This window comes from Ovis canadensis, chromosome 12, assembly GCF_042477335.2.
Source record: "Ovis canadensis isolate MfBH-ARS-UI-01 breed Bighorn chromosome 12, ARS-UI_OviCan_v2, whole genome shotgun sequence".
Classification (NCBI taxonomy): Eukaryota; Metazoa; Chordata; class Mammalia; order Artiodactyla; family Bovidae; genus Ovis; species Ovis canadensis.
In genome coordinates this window covers 27391879-27416346 of record NC_091256.1, presented here as the reverse complement: position 1 = coordinate 27416346, position 24468 = coordinate 27391879, and the positions used below count along the sequence as shown (strand labels likewise).

Genomic DNA, 24468 nt, shown 5'->3' with positions numbered 1-24468 from the left:
TACCCCTACTATATGGGTTCATGAGGTCGCAAAGAGTCAGACACAACTGAGCGACTGAACTGAACGGAACTGAACTGAACTATATGGTTGCAGTAGCACTCACATTTGGAGGGCATAGTAATTTTAGTCAGGCCTAAAGCATAAGAAAGGAGAAGAGGGGATTTTTTGGGTGGTGGAGGAAAAGATTCTACTTCATGTAAAGAGTTAGTCATAATTTGTCAGTTCTTCCCCTTTATTTACGTCTAAATCTTGATTTTGAAAATACAGAGTTGGTAAAACTGAGCATTGCTTTCAGGTCTTTACTTTAAGGCATGTTATTTTGAATTTATTGGAGAAACAAATCACCAACCAGTGATACAAAGAAGGAACAAGAAATCATTAATGAACAATTATATCAACTGGTGCAGGAAATAAGCAATTAGAACTCACATGAAGAAAAATCAATACCCACATGTAACTTTTTCCAGCAACAAATTTCAAAGCAATAAAAGTAGGGCTAACTCTACTAATGAAAGCTAGATAACCAAAATTGAAATGCTAAATAGAACAAGATAAGGACAATTCCTGGCTATTAAACAATGACTAGAAAATTTAGGTAGAAATATCCAGACTTTAAAATATTCAAAACTGAATTTATTTTTACTAGATCTGTATAAAAGATACTATCAATTGGAGGTTTTATCATTCTTTCACATAATACTTTTCTATAAAATAGCTAAACAAATTTACAGTCTTCAAAAAGCTTGAAATCAAGTTAGAAAAACAAAGCACTTATAAAGATGAGAAATATACATAATAATCTACTTGTATATGTTATTCAGATAGGTGGTTAAAATCTTTACTCTTTCAGTTCCAACATTTAAAAAAATTGATTTTTAATTTAATTTCATAATAATTTAATTGCTAATAACTACATTGTAATAAATGTATGTATGATATTTTAAGTCAATCTAATTTGCTCTGCTTTGATCATTTGTTAGCATTATTTCTTTTAGCTCTTTATATTTGCATTACATTTTCATTATAATTTACCTTTAAGAGAAGAATGGAAAACTCAGACTTTTTACAAGGTAACATCCATAACATCTGGAATACAATTGAGACAGTTACTAGATTTGTGAAGAACCAAGAAAATGTATGAAAAATGTAAAATTAAATAAATAAATAGGAATAAATATAGACTCCAAAACAACTTTATGTTGGAGCTTGTAATATAAATATGTCTAAGGATTTAATGTAAATAATAGGCATAGTAAGGTAACCAATGTAGATTTTCTACTGATAAAGATATATCTACTGATATAGCTATGGGGAAGTTGGTAAAGAATCTGCCTGCAATGCAGGAGACTAGGGTTCAATTCCTGGGTCAGGAAGATCCCCTGGAGAAGGAAATGGCAACCCACTCCAGTAATCTTGCTTGGAGAATCCCATGGACAGAGGAGCCTGGTGGGCAAGAGTCCTGCACAACTTAGTGAGTAAACCGCCAACCACCAAAGGTATAAAAAGCCAGATGTAAAATCTAGAACTGAAACACATATAAAAGCATAACAGATGAATTTAAAGTCAGATTAAATACTACAGAAGATAAGATTAGTTAAAATTTGAAGATAGGTCAAGTGAAGCTGCCTAAGATAAAGCACATAGGAAAGCAGCAGGGGGAGTTAAAAGAAAAAAAAAAAAAACGGAGAGAGAAAAATTTGAACATAAAAATTATTAGAATAATTAATTCAGACATTTTTCAAAATTTTTGAAATAATATTAGCTGATTTATCAACAAAATAACAAACTCAAAGCAAGATAAACAAGAAGAAAACCTTAGGTAAAGAATCCCCCTGAAATGCAGGAGGCCTCAGTTCCATCCCTGGGTTGGGAGGATCAGATCGCCTGGAGAAGGAAATGGCAACTGACTTCATTGTTCTTGCCTGTAAAATTCCCCGGACAAAGAAGCTTGGTGAGCTATAGTCCATATAGTCGCAAGAGTTGGACACACCTTGGCAATTAACCACCACAAGATAAGAAATGGTAATAGAGATATACATTATTCTAAATAACAAAAGAATTTAAGAAAGGGGTATAGGAGATGCAAACTATTAGCTGTGAGATAAGCTGCAAGTATATGTTGTGCATAGTGCTGAACAGTCAATATTTTATGATGACTATTAACAAAGAATAACCTTTAAAAATCGTGAGCCACTGTGTTGCTCACCTGTAACTTATATAACATTATATAGCAACTATTATTTTAAAATATTTACTCAGCACTTTTTTACATGCCAAGCAGTTGTGTACTTTACTTAAGCTACTGTATTTCATGCAATTAAAAAAAAAAGGTTAACATATTCACTTAATAACACATTAATAGAAAGTGCCAATTTATGCATTAATTTAATACAGAACAAAAATAGCTGAAGGAAAAAAAATGTATAAAATCAACGTAGACAAAAACAAAATCTCAGTTGGAGATTATAGTCTTCTCTCAATAGCTGATTGAAAAATAAACAAAATGGTATCAATTGTTTAGAAAATCACAATAACAACAAATTTAATGGATATCTGTGCAATATTATACTTCAACAGGGGCTTCTCTGGTAGCTCACCTGGTAAAGAATCTACCTGCAATGCAGGAGACCCTGGTTCAATTCCTGGGAGGAGAAGATCCCCTGGAAAGGGATAGTGAAAAACAAATATATTTAAATTAGACAGTTCATATCCATTGTTAATAAAAATATATATTAAGATATTTTTTAGCAAATGGTACTAGAAAACAGTGTCATAAATTGTTGGATAGTGTTAAAACGGTGTTAGAGGCAAATTTATAACTCTAAATACTTATATTAAAAGGAAGAAAATTATTAAATTGTCTATATTCCCCTTAAGGCAGAAAACAAAGACCAAATTAAACTCAAATTATTTAGAAGATCATACATAATGAAGATAAAAGAGGAAACCAGTGAGTAGAAAAGAGAAGAGCCACAGAGAAAATCAAAGAAAAAATTTTATTATTTGAAAATATGGATGCAAAAATAAAATCCTAGCTAAACTGCTGGATCATAAAAAAATTCAAGGGAATTCCAAAAATACAACTACTTCTGCGTCATTGACTACACTAAAGCCTTTGACTATGTGAATCTCAACAAACTGTGGGAAATTCTTCAAGAAATGGGAATACCAGACCACTTAACCTGCCCCCTGAGAAACTTGTTTGTAGGTCAAGAAACAACGGTTAGAACCGGACATGGAACAAATGACTGGTTCCAAATTGGGAAAGGATTACATCAAGGCTGTATATTGTCACCCTTTTTATTTAACTTATATGCAGAGTACAACCACACGAAATGTGGAGCTGGATGAAGCACAAGCTGGAATCAAGATTGCCAGAAGAAATATCAAGAACCTCAGATACACAGATGATCTCAAACTAATGGCAGAAAGCGAAGAGGAACTAAAAGCCTCATGATGAAGGTGAAAGAGGGGAGTGAAAAAGCTGGCTTAAAACTCAACATTCAAAAAAACTATGATCATGACATCCAGTCCCATCACTTCATGGCAAATAGATGGGGAAACAATGGAAACAGTGGCAGACATCACTTTGCCAATAAAGATCTGAATAGTCATAGCTGTGTTTTTTTTCAGGAGTCATGTATGGAGGTGAGAGTTAAACCCTAAAGACTGAGCACTGAGGAATTGATGCTTTGGAATTGTTTTTCTGAAGAAGACTCTTGAGAGCCCCTTGGACCACAAGATCAAACCAATCAATCCTAAATGAAATCAACCCTGAATATTCATTGGAAGGATTGACTATTCATTGGAAGGACTGAAACTGAAGCTCCAATACTTTGGCCACCTAATGTGAAGAGTGGACTCATTGGGAAAGACCCTGATGTTGGGAAAGATTGAGGGCAGGAGCAGAAGCGGGAGACAGAGAATGAGATGGTTGAATGACTCAATGGACATGAGTTTGAGCAAACTCAGGGAGATATGAAGTACAGGGAAGCCTGGTGTGCTGCAGTTCACCTGAAGTTCATGGGGTCGCAAATAGACACAACTTAGCGACTGAACAACAGAGACTACTCAAAGAAAAGAGTGGGGAAATATAAATTTCCAGTATCAGATATCAAAGATAAGATATCCTGCACATCACACAATAAAATAAATATCAGAGACTTTCACAAAATGTTGCATGACAATAAACTGAGCATCTTAAATGAAAAGGAATAATTCCTTTAAAGATAAAAATGACCAAATATTCCTCAGGAATAACATAAAATCTGAATAGTTCTATAGCTACAAAAAGAAAAAAAAAATAAGACTGTCACTATAGAAAACTGTCTCCAAGAGTATCATAAGTATATGCTTCTCTCACAAAATCTTTAGAAAACAGAGGGTAAAAGAACAGTTTTGTATTAATTTTACAAAGTGAACAAATCATGGAAGTGAAAATCTTAATAATATTACTGAAAAGAGAAAATTACACTATATGAAATTATAATTCAAATTCTGAATGAACTGTTATCAAATTCTCTCTAGCAGTTCATAAAAAAGAATGAAAAGACAGCTATAACTGTTGAGGAGTATGTGAAGAAAGGAGAATGCTCAGGCATTGCTGGTGTTAACATAAAAGAATGCACTTTGGAAAACATTTTGGAAATTTCTTAGAATATTAAGCATATATATATATATATATAAATAAATTTATGACCTAGCAATTCAACCCCAGTAGTGGTTGTCTGTTCAAGAGAAATCATATATATTTCCACATAGAAACTTACAGGTGGATGGTTTTTGCAAGATTATTCATCATATTAATAATAAAAATTGGAAACCACATAAATGATTTCCACCTAGTGACTGGGTAGACAAAATATGGTATATCCATAGAATGGAATAGTACAGATCAATAAAAAGGAATTACTAAAGATAGATGCTATGATGTGGCTGAACCTCAAAATATTATGTTCACTTCAAAATAACATATCTGACATAAGTGACTGTGTATTATATTGTTTTTATATGAAATGTTAAGGAAATGCATAGCTATAGAAGCAGATTAGTAATTGTCTGAGAATGGGCAGAGTTTTAACAAAAAATATGTATGAAGAATCCTATTAAAATGATGAAATGTTTTAAAATTTTTTGTAATTATTGCATAACTTGATAAACTTACTGAAATGTCATTGATTTGCACACGTGAAATGGGTAACCTATATATGTGAGCTATGCTTCAATAAATTTTTACAAAAGAAGAAAAGGTTTGTCTCATATTAAAAAGTCAATTAGTATAATTCACCATATTAACAGAATGAAGAAAATAATACATATCAATATTTGAATAAAATGTCTTTAACAGAATTCAGCACACATTTAAGATAAAAAATAAAAATTAGAAGTGAATCTCTCAATCAGATAATTAGTAACTAAGGAAAGAAGCCTCATATAAGATAGTTTTTAATTTTCAGGGTCTCTGTATTTTCAACTTAAACCTGAGAATGAGATACTACTTCTTCAGAATGGAGACTTTATATAGTGAAAAAAATAAATAATTTGATAAGAATTTGAAAGTAAAAGTATTTATATTTGCAGTGATAGGATAATAGAAAATTCTGTTATAATTTTAAAAAACCTACAAAACCCAAAGTATTGCATTAAGGTTTTTGCATATGAGGTCAATATAATACCTAATTTATTTTTGTATAACTACAATTTTTGTTTTACAACAATGATAAAGTAGCATTCCAATTTTAAGCAAAATAAGGAAACAGAATACTTGGGTTTAAATTGAAATTTGTCAAAAGTTGTATAAACTATTTAAACCTTCTCAAAAAAGGGAAAAAAGGAAGAAAAAAAAGACAAATGAAAAGATGAATCAATCTTCATAAATAAGAAGCCTCAAACTGGTAAGATGTCCTTTCTTTCCAAAATATTTACCTCCAAATTCTAGCGGTCTTTTGTAAGAAATTGATAAGATACACTTAAAGATGTGTCTTTTATTTAGGCAATTGTACTCAGGGTGGAGGCAGGACTCCTCCCTCAATCTATCTCAGGTCCTTGGTGACAACTGTTATCCTGGGGAAGTGACTACGAGATGCCTGTGTAGGAGGTGATGTTCTTTCTATTAACAACTCAGGGATCACAACAAAGGAAGCAACCACACAAGCATTATAGCATCCTATGCGATCTGTTTCAATTCAGTTCAGTCGCTCAGTAGTGTCCGACTCTTTGCGACCCCATGAATCGCAGCACGCCAGGCCTCCCTGTCCATCACCATCTCCCGGAGTTCACTCAGACGTCCATCGAGTCCGTGATGCCATTCAGCCATCTCATCCTCTGTCGTCCCCTTCTCCTCCTGCCCCCAATCCCTCCCAGCATCAGAGTCTTTTCCAATGAGTCAACTCTTCGCATGAGGTGGCCAAGTACTGGAGCTTCAGCTTTAGCATCATGCCTTCCAAAGAAATCCCAGGGCTGATCTCCTTCAGAATGGACTGGTTGGATCTCCTTGCAGTCTAAGGGACTCTCCAGAGTCTTCTCCAACACCACAGTGCAAAAGCATCAATTCTTCGTTGCTCGGCCTTCTTCACAGTCCAACTTTCACATCCATACATGACCGCTAGAAAAACCATAGCCATGACTAGACGGACCTTAGTTGGCAAAGTAATGTTTCTGCTTCTGAATATACCATCTAGATTGGTCATAACTTTTCTTCCAAGGAGTTTTTTTTAATTTCATGGCTGCAGTCACCATGTGCAGTGATTTTGGAGCCCAGAAAAAAAAGTCTGACACTGTTTCTACTGTTTCCCCATCTATTTCCCATGAAGTGATGGGATCAGATGCCATGATCTTCATTTTCTGAATGTTGAGTTTTAAGCCAACTTTTTCACTCTCCTCTTTCACTTCCATCAAGAGACTTTTTAGTTCCTCTTCACTTTCTGCCAGAAGGGTGGTGTCATCTGCATATCTGAGGTTCTTGATATTTCTCCCGGCAATCTTGATTCCAGCTTGTGTTTCTTCCAACCCAGCGTTTCTCATGATGTACTCTGCATATAAGTTAAATAAGCAGGGTGACAATATACAGCCTTGACGTACTCCTTTTCCTATTTGGAACCAGTCTATTGTTCCATGTCCAGTTCTAACTGCTGCTTCCTGACCTGCATACAGATTTCTCAAGAGGCAGGTTAGGTGGTCTGGTATTCCCATCTCTTTCAGAATTTTCTGCAGTTTATTATGATCCACACAGTCAAAGGCTTTGGCATAGTCAATAAAGCAGAAATAGATGTTTTTCTGGGACTCTCTTGCTTTTTCCATGATCCAGCGGATGTTGGCAATTTGATCTCTGGTTCCTCTGCCTTTTCTAAAACCAGCTTGAACATCAGGGAGTTCGCGGTTCACATATTGCTGAAGCCTGGCTTGGAGAATTTTGAGCATTACTTTACTAGCATGTGAGATGAGTGCAATTGTGCGGTAGTTTGAGCATTCTTTGGCAGTGTCTTTCTTTGGGATTGGAATGAAAACTGACCTTTTCCAGTCCTGTGGCCACTGCTGAGTTTTCCAAATGTGCTGGCATATTGAGTGCAGCACTTTCACAGCATCATCTTTCAGGATTTGAAACAGCTCAACTGGAATTCCATCACCTCCACTAGCTTTGTTCATAGTGATGCTTTCTAAGGCCCACTTGACTTCACATTCCAAAATATCTGGCTCTAGGTTAGTGATCACATCATCATGATTATCTGAGTCATGAAGATCTTTTTTGTATAGTTCTTCCGTGTATTCTTGCCATCTCTTCTTAATAGTGTCTGCTTCTGTTAGTTCCAGACCATTTCTGTCCTTTATCGAGCCCATCTTTGTATGAAATGTTCCCTTGGTATCTTTAATTTTATTGAAGAGATCTCTAGCCTTTCCCATTCTGTTTTTATTTCCTCTATTTCTTTGCATTAATTACTGAAGAAGGCTTTCTTATCTCTTCTTGCTATTCTTTGGAACTCTGCATCCAGATGCTTATATCTTACCTTTTCTCCTTTGCTTTTCACCTCTCTTCTTTTCACAGCTATTTGTAAGGCCTCCCCAGACAGCCATTTTGCTTTTTTGCATTTCTTTTCCACGGGGATGGTCTTGATCCCTGTCTCCTGTACAATGTCACGAATGTCATTCCATAGTTCATCAGGCACTCTATCTATCAGATCTAGACCCTTAAATCTATTTCTTACTTCCACTGTGCAGACCCAAGAGGAGACTGATTTAAACTGACTGAGATTTCGAAGCCCTTTTTGGTTTCTGAAGAGTAACTGCAATGCAAGACTCTAACTTTGGGAAATTTAGCCTAATGGAAAAGTGGATACAAGAAATTGGCAAAAGCAAGAATTTTCCACAATCTATAATTGAAAATGTTTTAGGAAAAATTTTTATGCTTGGATCTTGCCCATTAGGAATGCCTATAAAAGGTGCCAATACTGATGTGTGTTGCACCAAGATATATTGATCAAAGTTACTTTTTCACCTCATTCTATAAATTGAATTTACAGGAAGAAGTGAAGATTTAGGAGCCATTGAAGCAATTGTGCCAGTTATCAAACTGTGTTTTGATGGCTTAGGGATTGATTTTTTTTTTTTTTGCAAGATTAGTACTGCAGACTATTTCAGAATATTTGGACCTAGGAAAGATAGTCTGCTTAAAAAGTATTAATAGATAGAATTTGTGTAAGGAGTCTAAATGGTTCCAGGGGAACCAATAAAATTTCACATCTGTTTCTAATTAGTGACAACTTCAGGTAAACGGGGGGCCAAACTTCACACATCTATTGCAATATATTTCCTTGATGCTATTTCCTGGACTAAAAGTAAGTAACAGAACTTGCCAACTTTATCCAAATATAATAGCATCAACTTTTGTACATTGATTCCTCAGTGTTTTCTATATGGTATGTGTTAGATTATATTAAAATTAATTTAAAAATAAATAACTAACAATAAAATATCTCACATTAAAAAAAATGGATAGCCAGGGTGATCATTAAAAAGAAGAACCAATAAAAAGACATATACTAATTTACTTAGAGTTATCAAAAGATTGAGGGCAGGAAGAGAAGGGGACGACAGAGGATGAAATGGTTGGATGGCATCACTGACTCAATGGACATGAGTTTGAGTAAGCTCCAGGAGTTGGTGATGGACAGGGAGGCCTGGCATGCTGCAGTCCACAGGGTTGCAAAGAATGGGACACGACTGAACGACTGAACTGAACTGACTCTATTTCCACATTAACCAAAAGACTGTGGCATGGATCTGAGAATAGAAAGGTACAAAGACATTTGGAGAACAGAGCTCTATCCCTGGGTTGGGAAAATCCCCTGGAGGAAGAAATAGCAACCCACTCCAGTATTCTTAGCTGGAGAATTCCATGAACAGAGGAGCCTGGTGGGCTCTACAGTCCATGGGGTTGTAAAGAGTTGGACATGGCTGAGCAACTAATACTTTCCTCACACACTTAAATCATGTCAAAGATGTTCCAAGGAAAATGGAAAATCTTTGAAACAAATGGCTGGGACAGCTTATAAATACTTTAAAATGTTGAAACTCGTCATTTATCTCACACCAAACATCAAAAATTAATTTGAGATGAATCATTGAGATAAATAAAAACACAAGTATTAAAAAGTTTCTAGAAGAAAACGTAGGTACATATTTTCTCAGATTTTGAGTGAGCAAGTATTTCTTAAATTGGACCCAGAAAGTGTAACATTTTTAGAAAAGCATAACCTGGTTCCTTCAAAATTAAAATCTGCCCATCAAAAAATATGTTTCACAAAATGATGGCAGAACAGGATGGGGAAATATTTTATACTTACATAAAATAATTATATGTTTATATATATTTGTCTTTCCAAAACTCATATATTGAAGCCAAAATTCATATGGCTCTCCAATATGACTGTATTCAGAGATGGGGCTTTTAAGAAGTTAATAAAAGTTAAAGAAGGATATAAGCATGGGGCCCTAATTCAATATGACTGGTATGTTCATAAGAAGAGAGAGAGAGAGAGACCAGGGTTATATGTACTTGGAGAAAAGGTGACATGAGAACACAGTAATACTGCAGCAGTCTTTCAGGGAAAGGGGAATGGTCTAAGGAGAAATCAAACCTGTTGACCCACTGATGTTGAACATCTAACTCTAGAATTGTGAGAAATAAATTTCTGTTGTTTAAGCCACCCAGACTGTGATATTTTGTTATGGAATCCTTAAAAGTATAATAATAATAGTTATTACTACTACTACTACTATTATATATACAAGAACTTCTTTCCAAAATAAATGAATTATTCAGATAGCCTATAAAACAATAATAGAAGAAAGACAAAAATTCAATAAAATGGTATAAACAGTGACAACAAATATTTTTGTTAAGGATATTTTGTTAAGGATATTTTGATAAGGATGTGGAATAGCAGAAATTCTCCATACATTGCTAAAAGGAGCTTAAAACAGTACAGTCACTTTGGAAAGTAACTTTGGCAGCTCCTTCTTTAATTAAAATTATAATAACTCTATGACATAGCAATTCCACTCCTAAGTACTTAGACAAGAAAAATAGAAGCAGAAATCCAAAAGCAGGTACAAGGATATTTGCATGTAATAGTCAGTAATTGGGAACTATCCTAATGTCAACTAATGAATAATGGATTAACAAATTATGGCATCATCCTGCAATGTAATACCATGGAGGAATAACAACAACAACAACAACAAAAAACTGATGATATATGAAAGCAATGTGAATGAATGTCTTAATCATTATAAGGAGTGGAAGAAGCAAATGCAAATGAGAACACAATGCAAGATTCCATTTTTATGAAACATTGGAGCTCCATCAAACCAATCTGTTTTGAAATGCTCACGGTAGAAATCTCATGTGGAGGAGATGAAAAAAGAAGTTCTATGAAGGGCCTTTCTAAGCCAACAACAATTTTCTGTATTTTGATAGTGGTATGGTTTACACAGTTGATGAATATGTTGAAAGTCATCACAGTGGAAATCAATATATGTACACATTTACCCTATGTAAAATAGATTTCAACAAAAAGGTTAAAAATTCAAGGTCATGTGTCATCAGCAATGATGAAAAGACAAGTATCATTTTTGAATTTAGAGGTATAAAAGAAAATAACCAGCTTAGAATTTACAGTACAATAGCAATTATTAGTTCACTTAAAAACTACCTTCATCACTGAACAGTGCTAATTAAGAAATTTTCACAACTTCTGTAAATTTGCTCTGCGGTAACACTTATAATCTCCACACATTCTGACAGTCTTCTCTCATTTTGCTTATCTATTATATCCTGCTTTCTCTTCCAAAACATAGCCAGTATTTAAGCTCCCATATTTTCATAGAAAATTCTAAAAATATTGTTTCTTTTGTTTTCAATTTTCTCCCATTAAATATCCAAACTTACAGTAGTTGAAGTTATTCTTTCCTACTTCTTATTGCTTGTGGTGGAATAATATTCTCTTTTCCTAATGCCAGTGTAACCCTCATTCCAGTCCCTTTTAAAATACCTAAATTTTCAGTTATCTTCTTTTCTAATTTTGTTCCACCTTTTTCCCTTTATTGGTACTTTCCTCAGCATCCCCACGGGCTCTAGCCTTTCCCATTCTCTTTTTACAGCTATGTCTTCAAAAAATATTTACATTTACTTTTTTCCTCTCTCCCTAAACTCTTTCTAATCAGCTTCTAACATTCTGTTTTTATTTTTTTGTTTGTTTGAAAAAATAAAAAGAGTTTTATAAATTGTGTGCCAGTGGATCCAGTGGAAACTTTTTATTTCATACATGTTTGACACCCAGAGTATTAGACTTGTTGACCTCTTCCTCAATATGTTCTTTGGTTCTTGGACATTTTATTCACTTGGCTTTCTGTCTCTGGCTCATGTCAGATTCTTTTACAGGCTTCTTTGCTTTTTGGTTAATGTTGAGGGAATGTCAGAGCCACAGCCAAGGACTTAAATTTTTCTCTCTTTAAACCTGCCATAGATGATGGCACATACTCCTGTGTAGCCTATAATCTTCTCATACTACAGTCTCACACATACATGTCTAAGGTCCACATCTAATTCTTTGGCCTCACGTTCTTAGCGTTGACTATTTCTTAGAACTAACTACTTGGGTATTTCACAAGCATCTCAAAACACCACCTGTCCCAAATGAAAGACTTTGCTTTAGTGCTCCCCACTCCAACGATGCTTTTCTCTTATCCCATCAGTCTGTAATTTCATTTTATCCAGTTATTCATTCAGGTTTCTAAGCTCCTGATCTTGCTTATTTAAATGATAGTCTTCATTGTCCACTGACCTCCTCAGCTTTATGATTTTCTACTTCCCTCTTACCTTCTAGACTAGTTTGTCTTATTTTATGCTCTCCAAAGCATCCTGTTCTTTCCTGTTTCTAAGATGTATTTTTTTAATTATTTGACCTATATCCACATATTCTAACTGTAATCCAATTTTAATGGGGATTCAGGAACGACTTTACCCACTTTTCTAGCTTCAACTCATTGAAATTCTTATCCCATAGCATGATTTCAAAAGTATGTATTGAATTAATTAGTTAATTAATAACAATCTTTTTGTGACTAGGAGCCTAGAAGGAAATAAAACACAATATGTGCACTACCTCAATGTTTGTTGAATGTCCATTTATTCTACTTTCTGCTTATTAACAATAAATAATAGAAGAAATTGTTAGTTAATAGTAACATTACATTAACAGTTTCTGTGAGAACAAGTTCATTATGATGATAGGTACAAAAATCCATGGCCTATGTTTGCTAATGGTGTGTGGTTGATTAATCAGTGGAACCATTGGATAATTATGGTGTTCTGATAAATGTGATAGAAAAAACACTGAAAAACACAAGATGGCAATCTAAATAGCAGATCAAGGGGGTTGTTTACTGAAAATTGTATTTTGCTTATCATATGTTTTACACATTTTACAATGAGCTAGTAATACAGTGTTGAAGAAGATAATCCTGTTTTTAATGAATTTACTGTCTAGATGTATAACAAGACAACTGAATTGACAATTGCAATACTGTGTCATAAGTCATAAGTCATAAGTCATACTGTCATACACACAGTAACAAGCAAAGTTGCTAAGAGAATATGATTTCAGAGAGGGAAAATGCCAGAGACAAGGAAAATTGTCCTGAAAGATTCACAGTAATTCAAGAATGGCATAATAATGACTTGAAATAGAGAGTAAAAACCTGAACAGAAACAATTCTTCACTTGGATTGAAGAACAGGGACCAGTAAAGACTATCGCTGAGTTAGCACGAGCATCAGAGTCATTTTGTGCCATTGGCCAAAGGAAGAGAGCACTAGGGACGGGTAGGAGTCATCAATAGAAGTCGATCTTGTAGACAAATAAAATGAAGATTCAAATTGTATGCCTTATTTCATAGCAATCTTATATTTGGAACCCATTTAATATATAAATATATAAAAATGCTTTTTACCCCTTTTAAAAAATGATCTTATTGGCATATTAGGCTTTGGATATGAGTATGAGAATGAAAGGCTTCTCTAGCGGCTCAGATGATTAAAAAACCCACCTGCAATGCAGGAAACCTGGGTTCGACCCCTGGGGTCAGGAAGATCCCCTGGAAAAGGAAATAGTAACTCACTCAATATACTTGCCTGGAGAATTCCATGGACAGAGGAGAGTGACAGGCAGCCCCATGGGGTCACAAAGAGTTGGACATGACTGAAAAACTAACTCTTTCACTTCTATTTCATGCGAATGAAAATGTAACAAGGAGTTGTAGAGTAAATCTTACTAGTAGGAGGAGACAAGATGAGGAACCCAAGTGTACTGAAATTGGGGAATATTGACCAGTGATAGACCATTATATAATGGATAAATCCCAGACTAGTTACTTTAGACATAAATTAGCTGGCATGGAGAACATTAATTTCTTCCAACAGTACTTTAAGATGTGTGCAAAGATTTTCCAAGTAGACACTTAAAAATTTTCGACCTGAGCAAGTGATTTCTGTTACCTCATTGATCTTTATTGAAGACTAAACAGAAACCAGACGAGTGTTTGAAAAGAGTAGAGAATGAAGTCTAAGTCTTAGATCAGTGTCAAGACCAGAATTACAATGGCAATGCTGTATCCATATATGAGAAAAACTTTATCATAGAACGAACATTTTTTAAGTTCAAACAGGCAGATTTTATATTAAAGTAGGATTTCAAAATTTATTTTATTTAAGTCATTTAATTCTTACTTTCACACTCATTACCAACACAACAATATATAAACTAATATGAACTGACAAGTTGGTTCTGTCTCATAAATGATTATTGATAATTTCTACATATTTCTGTTACTAATATGATGCTTTCACTAAGGAAGAACATATGCATCAAATAATTCAGTAAATTTTAAATTTGTTAAAGCTGCCTTTAAAAGAAATTTTCAAAATAGATGCTAACATTCAGAAATTTAATTGCTATATAGTAGTGTGGCTTTAGGGAATTTTGGTTTTTACATTTATTAAGCAAATTTGCTAAATATTAAAACTTATTTGTAATTATGATGCAAAAACACAGCTGAGGAACTAAACACATAAATTGGGTTCTGTCATATGTATAAGTATATGCAGCTTTAAATATACAGAGCGTACACAGGATGCTCATGTGATGTAAACAAAAAAGTAATGAATCTAGTTGAAGCTACTGTAAATATTGTGATACTAAATTTTATTTATAATTCAACTAGAATATAGAGAGGATAAGTTCCATCCTTCAGGGTTGTTTATACTATGTATAGAAGGGAAATTTTTCTTCCATAGTTTGTTTTCTAGTTCTTTCTTTTGTTCCTAGCTTTTTCTAGTTTTCCCGTGAATTCTGATTATCATTCTTTGTTTAGCCACTCAGTCATGTCCAGCTTTTTTCAGCTCCATGGACTGCAGCACTCCAGGCTTCCCTGTCCAACACCAAGTCCTAGACCTTGCTCAAATTCATGTCCATTGAGTCGCTGATACCATCCAACCATCTCATCCTTTGTCGTCCTCTTCCCCTCCTGCCTTCAGTCTTCCACAGCATCAGGATCTTTTTCAGTGAGTCAGCTCGTCACATCAGGTGGCCAAAGTATTGGAGCTTCAGCTTCAACGTCAGTCCTTCCAGTGAACACCCAGGACTGATCTTTAGGATTGACTGATTTGATCCCCTTGCAGTCCAAGGGGCTCTCTAGAATCTTATCCAACACCACAGTTCAAAAACATCAGTTCTTGGGTGCTTAGTCTTCTTCATAGTCCAACTCTCACATCCATACATGACTACTGAAAAAACTATAGCACTGATTATGTAGAAATTTCTTGGCAAAGTAATGTCTCTGCATTTTAATATGCTGTCTAGTTTTGTCATAGTTTTTTTTTTTTTTCCCCAAGCAGCAAGCTACTTTTAATTTCATGACTGTACTCACCATCTGCAGTGATTTTGGAGCCCAAGAAAATAAAGTTTGTCACTGTTTCCATTGTTTCCCCCATCTATTTGCCATGAAGTGATGGGACCAGATGCCATGATCTTCGTTTTTTGAAAGTTTTGTTTTAAACCAGCTTTTTCTCTCTCCTCTTTCATTTTCATCAAGAGGGTCTTTAGTTCCTCTTCACTTTCTGCCATATGGGTGGTGTCATCTTCATATCTGAGGTTATCGATATATCTCCTAGAAATCTTGATTCCAACTTGTGCTTCATCCAGCCTGGCACTTCACATGATGTGCTCTGAATATAAGTTAAATATGCAGGATAACACTATACAGCCTTGACATACTGATTTCCCAATTTGACACCAGTCTGTTGTTCCATGTCCGGTTCTAATTGTTACTTCTTAACCTGCATATAGGTTTCCTGGAGGCAGGTCTGGTATTCCCATCTCCTGAAGAATTTTCCAGTGTGTTGTGATCCACACAGTCAAAAGCTTTAGTGTAGTCAATGAAGCAGAAGTAGAGGTTTCTCTGGAATTTTCTTGAGTTTTCATGACCCAATGGATGTTGGCAATTTAATCTCTGGTTCCTCTGCCTTTTCTAAATCCAGCTTGAACATCTGGAAGTTCTCGGTTCATGTACTGTTGAAGCCTAGCTTGGAGAATTTGAGCATTGCTTTGTTAGCTTGTGAAATGTGTACAATTGTGCCATAGTTTGAACATTCTTGGCACATTATCATTCATATAAATCTATTTATATATTGTCATTCTTATAATACTAATAATTTCATGATTCTAATGCAAAACTATTAATTCAATAATGACTTTAACTTAGCCTATGTATTCATTGACATTTTATTTTCAAAATCAAGAAGAATTCAATTATAAACATGCTTGGCTCTTGAAAGTAAGAAGCTCCCTGACAAACTAGAGTTACATTTTTGGTGTAATAATTGAACAATCTAACATAAGACATTTAATCAGGACCTCTTTTAAAACAGATTGTAGTATGATAAATTTGGAATGTAATAGAAAATGCTCTATTATCTTCCAGTATGTTTTTAGAGAATACTGAAGCTTATTTTTGATGCCCTGTCAATAAGTATATATCATAAATAACATGTAATAATATGAAATTAACATATAATATAATCTTACTTGATCAAAGCAGTACATTTGCACTGCATTCTTTAAGCTGATGTGTTCATCCAAATGGATTATGCTCCAAATTTACAGGTATAAATAACAAAAGTTTGATATATAATTTAAGCATTTTACATGCAAATATAGGATAAAGAGAAATAAAGGATTCATTTTGAAAGTAAAGCACCAATAAATACATAGGCTAAGTTAAAATTATTATGGACTTAATATTTCACATTAGGATCATGAGATTATTAGAATTATAAGAATGGTAATAATTTATTAACAACAAAAACCATATTAATATTTAAATAAACAAGTGTAACTCAATGTCATAGCAATTTAGGATAAATTTAGATAGATACAAAAAAAGAGAAAACTTGATATAAATACATTTGATATTAAAGAAAAAAAGCATGCCTACATTTGTTCCTTAAAAATAAACAAAAAAATTCATGTGATAACTGTAATCTTTTATTATAGAGACTTAGTTATAAGAAAAATACCTTTAAGATAATAATTTATTCTAATTTTTCTTAGATCTTGATAGTATAAACTTATTTAACTTAGGAAGTGGTTTTCCTACTTTTGTCTAATCACATAGTATTAATTTGGTAATTTTTCTGTGAAAAGCCCAAGAGAAATCTTTATAAAGTTTTTGTCATAGATCATTTCTAACCATTTGTAGTATTTTTAAACATTTATCAGTTTTAACATTGAATATACTTTTTATTCAGATAATCAAGGATCAGTGCTGTGCTGTAGATTTTGCAGTAATATAATTTCTTGTGACAATAACTGTAAGAAATTTTAAAGAGATTATATGCAGGTCAGGAAGCAACAGTTATAACTGAACATGGAATAACAGACTCGTTCCAAATAGGAAAAGGAGTATGTCAAGGCTGTATATTGTCACCCTGCTTACGTAACTTCTATGCAGAGTACATCATGAGAAACGCTGGGCTGGCAGAAGCACAAGCTGGAATCAAGACTGCTGGGAGAAATATCAATAACTTCAGAAATGCAGATGACACCACCCTTATGGAAGAAAGTGAAGAGGAGCTAAAAAGCCTCTTGATGAAAGTGAAAGAGGAGAGTGAAAAGTTGGCTTAAAGATCAATATTCAGAAAACTAAGATTGTGGCATCTGATCCCATCACTTCATGGGAAATAGATGGGGAAATAGTGGAAACAGTGTCAGATTTTATTTGGGGGGGGGCTCCAAAATCAGAGCAGACAGTGATTGCAGCCATGAAATTAAAAGACGCTTACTCCTTGCAAGGAAAGTTATGACCAACCTAGATAACATATTCAAAAGCAGAGACATTACTTTGTCAAAAAAGTTCCATCCAGTCAAGGCTATGGTTTTTCCAGTAGACATGCATGGATATGAGAGTTGGATTGTGAAGAAAGCTGAGCACCGAAGAATTTATGCTTTTGAACTGTGGTGTTGGAGAAGACTCTTGAGAGTCCCTTGGACTGCAAGGAGATCCAACCAGTCCATTCTGAAGGAGATCAGCCCTGGGATTTCTTTGGAAGGAATGATGCTGAAGCTGAAACTCCAGTACTTTGGCCACCTCATATGAACAGTTGACTCATTGGAAAAGACTTTGATGCTGGGAGGGATTGGGGGCAGGAGGAGAAGGGGACGACAGAGGATGAGATGGCTGGATGGCATCACTGACTTGATGGACGTGAATTTGAGTGAACTCTGGGAGTTGATGATGGACAGGTAGGCCTGGTGTGCTGCAATTCATGGGGTCGCAAAGAGTCGGACACGACTGAGTGACTGAACTGAACTGAGGTGAGTCTTTATTGATTTCTCGTTTCTGAAGATTTGAAATTATTCTGAGAACAGTGTGAAAAACCCTAATACTGTGCTAAATAATGGAGATAGAACATGCATAATATATAATACTCTAATATTACCCAATCTTTTATCTGTGAAAGAGAAAGATTTTTAACTAAAATATATTACAAAATTACTATACCTTGGTATACCTGATGCTTGAAAAGAATTTTTGGAAAAATTAAAAAGACTTAATTCAACCTAAAAAGATATAAGAATACTTAGTACAGCCAAAAAGGATTTGAATTCAGAGAAAAGGTACAGCTTGAATAAATACAACTTTATCTGGAGAAGATTATGAGATATCAGGTTTTGCCCATAGTGAATTTCAGGCAAAGTCAAATTTTCTAGCTCATCCATTTCACAGCGAGTATCACTTGTCATTAAATTTAATGGTAATATAAATCATATAAGATTGTAGTCATTCTCAGGTTTATCTTTTCCACAAATTGTGTACTTCTTTTCACTTTTACCTTTGTATCCAATTCATGTTTATACTCCATTACTGGTTTTATCCTAAAACCCTTGTTGGCATATTACTGATTTAAACTAAGGCATCTTACATCTGTTATAATAAAATTTCAGCCTGTGGGTTGTATTTTCCATTTTAAATCCAAGTTTAGTCTTCTGTTTTCACTTAATGAGAAATAGATAACTAATCATAGAGTGTTTTAGGAGTCAAACTCAGTCACAAGAATAGGATAATCAGCCTATTCACAGGCATAGCATTCCCTGTGATATGTATTCAGTTCAATTAAGTTCAGTCACTCAGTCATGTCCGACTCTTTGCGACCCCATGAACTGCAGCACACCAAGCCTCCCTGTCCATCACCAACTCCCAAAGTTACCCAAACTCATGCCCATCGAGTTGGTGATGCCATCCAGCCATCTCATCCTCTGTTGTCCCCTTCTCCTCCTGCCCCCAATCTCTCTCAGCATCAGAGTCTTTTCCAATGAGTCAACTCCTCACATGAAGTGGCCAAAGTACTGGAGTTTCAGCTTTAGCATCATTCCTTCCAAAGAAATCCCAGGGCTGATCTCCTTCAGAATGGACTGGTTGGATCTCCTTGCAGTCAAAGGGACTCTCAAGAGTCTTCTCTAACACCACAGTTCGAAAGCATCAGTTCTTCAGTGCTCAGCTTTCTTCACAGTCCAACTCTCACATCCATACATGACCACTGGAAAAACCATAGCCTTGACTAGACGGACCTTTGTTGGCAAAGTAATGTCTCTGTTTTGAATATGTTATCTAGGTTGGTCACAACTTTCCTTGCAAGGAGTAAGCGTCTTTTAATTTCATGGCTGCAATTACCATCTGCAGTGATTTTGGAGATATGTATTAGTATATATTATATTGTGTTCTTTATTACTGTAGTATATAAATACACATTTCAGAACATTATGTGCATGATAAGATAAGCTTAAAATAATTTCAATGAAATCATTACAGTCATTCTTGTACTATGAATAAATACTTGCAATAAGTAAAATATAATCCATTTAGAGTTTGACTAGTCTTATGAAAGCAAATATACTTGAAATATGTTTTGAGCAGCTTCAACAGTTCTTAAAATGAATTTCACCTAATCTTTGCATTTTCTGAGATCAAGTGCTTCTAAGTTACTAGAGAATATGTCTTTCAGAGATGTACCTAACACATTCAGGTCTTGGACATTTGACTAAAATCAGGGTTTAGAAGCAGACTGCAAAGAATTGATATTCATAACCGCAGGATTGTGTTGGTCATAGTGAAGAACAGGGCACTTAATGCTGGGGGTCACAGTGGACCTGGGTCAGAAGAGTGAAGCAAAGTCTAGGTGATGGGACCTGGAGTGTCAGAGTCCAGGAAACAGTGAAACAGGCACTATAGAGTGAGAAACAGGGGTAGAACTTCTCTGTGCAGATGGTTGATAACTTTTTGTGTGAAATTGTATGAGTGTGTGGTGACAGAAACCATTTAATCCCTGGTCTAGAAAAGTTTAATTCGCATAGGGAATCTCAGTGCTATTTCCTGGAGCCCTGATGCCGATGAAGGGGTACACTGTCAGCCAAATGTTCGCTAGTTCCTGCAGCTCAAGAATCTTTTTCCTTAAATTTTTATATATTTATTTTTGGATGTGCAGAGTCTTCTTTGCTGGGTGGGTTTTTCTCTATTTTCAGCAAGCAGGGTCTTCTCTCTAGTTGCTGTGCATGGGCTTCTCATTGCAATGTCTTCTCTTGTTGGGGAGCATGGCTCTAGGTGTGTGGTCTCAGCAGTTGTGTCTTCTGGGCTGTTAATCACAGACTTACCAGTTATGGTTCACTGGCTTAGTTGTTCTGAGCCAGGTAAGATTTTCCCAACTCAGGGATCAAACCCATGTCTCCTGCGTTGGCATATGGATTCTTTACCACTGAGCCACCAGGGAAATCTGTAAGAATCTTAATATTGTGTGATTTAGAACTTGTAGAAGACAGTCTATGGGGCCCAACCTCCCCTGGTTGAAAGAAAGTCCTTCACTTTGAGTAGCAAAAAAGCAAAACAAAATAAAATAAATGTTTTCTGGGGAGAGTATTAGGAAGGTACCTAGATTTTTAGTGTCCTAGAATCTGAGCAAACGTCTCCAGGTCAGATGAGTCTAATCCCCATAGTCTGTTTGGAACAATATACAACATAGAACCTCTGAACAATCATCCTTTAATCAAGCTTGCCAGTGCTCTTGGGTCAGAAAGCCTGGGCCTTAAAGAAATATAAAAATATTCACAATGGATTGTTTTCTAAAGCTGGTGACCACAGCAGCAAGAGAGGAGAACACAGTTACAGAGCAAAACTTCTAGGGATGGGACTTCCCAGGTATTTCTTGAATGGCTTGTCAAGCTTTTCAGCCACAGAAATTGCCTTTGTGCTTCATCCCATTGCTTTAATAATGTTTTCTTCTCTCTCTTATTTTATCTCTCTCCCTTAAATATTTCTGGGCTTCCCTGCGGGCTCAGACAGTAAAGAATCTGCCTGCAATGCAGGAAACCTGGATTCAGTCCTTGGGTTGAGAAGATCCCTTGGAGAAGGGGATGGCTACTCACTCCAGTATCCTTGCCTAAGAATCCTTGGGAAATCCCATGGTAAGAGGAGCCTAGCAGGCTACAGTCCATGGGGTTGCAATGAGTCAGACATGACTGAACCACTAATACTTAAATATTTCTCTTTTCCATTGCATGTCCATAAAATACTCATTTCATCTGCTGTCGAGTTTGTTTTTACTTCATCACTACACAGAAAATGTACACTTTGCCTTACACTGCTTGAGCGAAACTACTGTCTCTACATTTTCACATTCTCTGAGGGGGATCATCAGCCATGGACAGCTTCTGAAATGCCATGATCTAATTTTCTGATGTGACTCAGAGAGAAGGGAGAAACTGACAAGGGGCATCATAGATAGAAAAGGGCAAGTCAGAGGGTACAGAGGGCCTTGCTGTTCAAAGAGGAGCCTGCATACAAGCAGCATTGGCATCACCTTATTAAAAATGCTGATTCTTTGGCCTCACTGCAGACTCACTCAAACAGAATCTTTGTTTTAACCAGATTCTGGAGATATCCCTGGTGATCTTGGAGGAGTCTGTATTAAGGAATGAAACACTGATGGGAAACCACAAGAGCCTTAGAAAAACTCTTTGGCATCAGGGGAAAAAATGGTATCAAAGATGCAAGGAAGGGACTTTGCTGGTGGTCCAGTTGAGACTCTATGCTTCCAATGCAGGAAACACTGGTTTGATCCCTGGTCAAGGAACTAAGATCCCACATGCCACAGGGCATGGCAAAAAAGAAAAAAAAGGATGCAAGGAAGGCCACTATAGGTGTAATTGGCAATAGAAATTTAGCTAAGTCCCTGACTATTTCACTTATTAGATATGGCTATCATGATGTAGTCATAGGAAGCAGTCCTAAATTTTCTGCTGAATTTTATCCTCATATAGTAGATACCACTCACAGAGAAGTTGATCAAATCAAATCATATCAAATAGAATGTTGTTGTTATATATAGGAACATTACACCTTACTGTGGGACCTAGACAGCTGCTATGGGTGAATTTTGATTGATATGAGCAATAACATGAGGATACACCAATACCCAACATCCAATGTGGAATATTTGGCTTCATTATTCCTGGACTCTTTGATTGTGAAAGGATTTAATGTTGTCTCAGCTTGGGCATCTGGTCCTATCACTTTGTGGCAAATAGAAGGGGAAACAATGGAAACAGTGACAGAATTTATTTTCTTGGACCCCAGAATCACTGTGGAGAGTGTCTACAGCCCTGAAATTAAAAAATGATTGCTCCTTGGAAGACAAGCTATAACAAACCTAGACAGAATATTAAAAAGCAGAGACATCAATTTACAAAAATGTGTATCTAGTCAGAGCTGTGATTTTTCAAGTAGTCGTGTATGGATATGACAGTTGGACCATAAAGAAGGCTCAGTGCCAAAGAATTGATGCTTCAAACTGTGGTGCTGGAGAAGACTCTTGAGATTCCCTTGGACAGCAAGGAAATCAAACCAGTCAATCCTAAAGGAAATTAACCCTGAATGTTCATTGGAAGGACTGATGCTTAAGCTGCAATATTTAGCCTCCTGATGAAAAGAGACAACACATTGATTGGAAAAGACCCTGATGCGGGGAAAGATTGAGGGCAAGAGGAGAAGGGGGCTACAGAGGATGAGATAGTTGGATAGCATCACTGGTTCAGTGGACATGAGTTTGAGCAAACTCCAGGAGATGCTGAAAGACAGGGAAGACTGGCATGCTGCAATCCGTGAGGTGGTAAAGATTCGGACATGATTTAGAAACTGAGCAACAGCTTGGGCCCTTCCTTTAAGATCTAAGGATGCTATCTGGCATGTTTATATATGCAGCAACAATAATCAAGCTCCACAGAAGGTTATTGAACTTGCCAGTCAGTTGAATTTTGTTCCTGTTTATTTGAAATCAGAGCAATTGCAAATCTACCCCTGTGACTATTTACCTTCTGGAGAGGATCAGTGGTGGTAGCCTTAAGCCTGGCCATGTTTTTCTTCCTTTATTCTTGGGTCCTAAATGTGATTCATCCATGTGCTAGAAACCGGTAGAGTGACTTTTACAACATTTCTGATGAGACTGTGAATAAAACTTTGCCCATAGGTGCAATTACTTTGTGGTCTCTGGTCTACTCAGAGACCTGGCAGCTGTTTATCAGCTTTATTATGTCACCAATATAGAAGCTTTCCACTTTGGTTGGAGACCTGCTTACAGTGTAGAGAACAGCTTGAATTACTAAGCTTTTATTTTACTTTGGTTCATGTTGCCTACAGCCTCTGCTTACCAGTGAGAAGGTTATAGAGATACTTCTTTTTCAACATAGCTTATCAGCAGGCATGAGATGTACTTGATATTCATCTGATGCTTCCCTGGTAGCTCACATGGTAAAGAATCTGCCTGCAATGTGGGAGGTCCGGGTTCAATTCTTGGGTCCGGAAGATCCCCTGGGGTGGGAAAGGTCAACCTATTCCAGTGTTCTTGCCTGGAGAATTTCATGGACAGAGGAGCCTTGAGGGCTATAGTCCATGGGGTCACAAAGAGTTGGACACATTGAGCAATTAACACACACAGTAAAATACTTGATTAGTATAGTTAATAAAATAGAAGTTTTAAAGAATCCATCTGCCAATGCAGGAGACACAGATGTGGATTTGATCCCTGGGTGGTGAAGATCTTCTAAAGCAGGAAATGGCAACTCTGGATTTGCCTGGAAAATCTCCTGGACAGAGGAGCCTGCCTGGCTACAGTCCTTAGGGTTGCAAAAGAGTCAGACATGACTGAACAACTGAACACACACACACACAAGATTTAAAATAGTGTAAAACTTCACATACCTTATAATAGAAATTTTGGTATGTTTAGGGAGGGAAAAGAATTGTTCTTTGAGTAATGTTTCTACTTAAGAATTATGTAGCTAATTCAAAACCATATAGAGTAAAAGCT

The 24468-nt window shown here is 35.8% G+C and overlaps 2 pseudogenes; both read left to right on the top strand.

Annotated features, from left to right (window-relative positions):
* The first annotated feature begins 3642 nt into the window (after positions 1–3642).
* Positions 3643–8766, top strand: LOC138416293 (poly(A) polymerase type 3-like; annotated as a pseudogene).
* An 11913-nt stretch (positions 8767–20679) lies between these two features.
* LOC138416292 (metalloreductase STEAP2-like) lies at positions 20680–23865 on the top strand (annotated as a pseudogene).
* Positions 23866–24468: the final 603 nt, after the last annotated feature.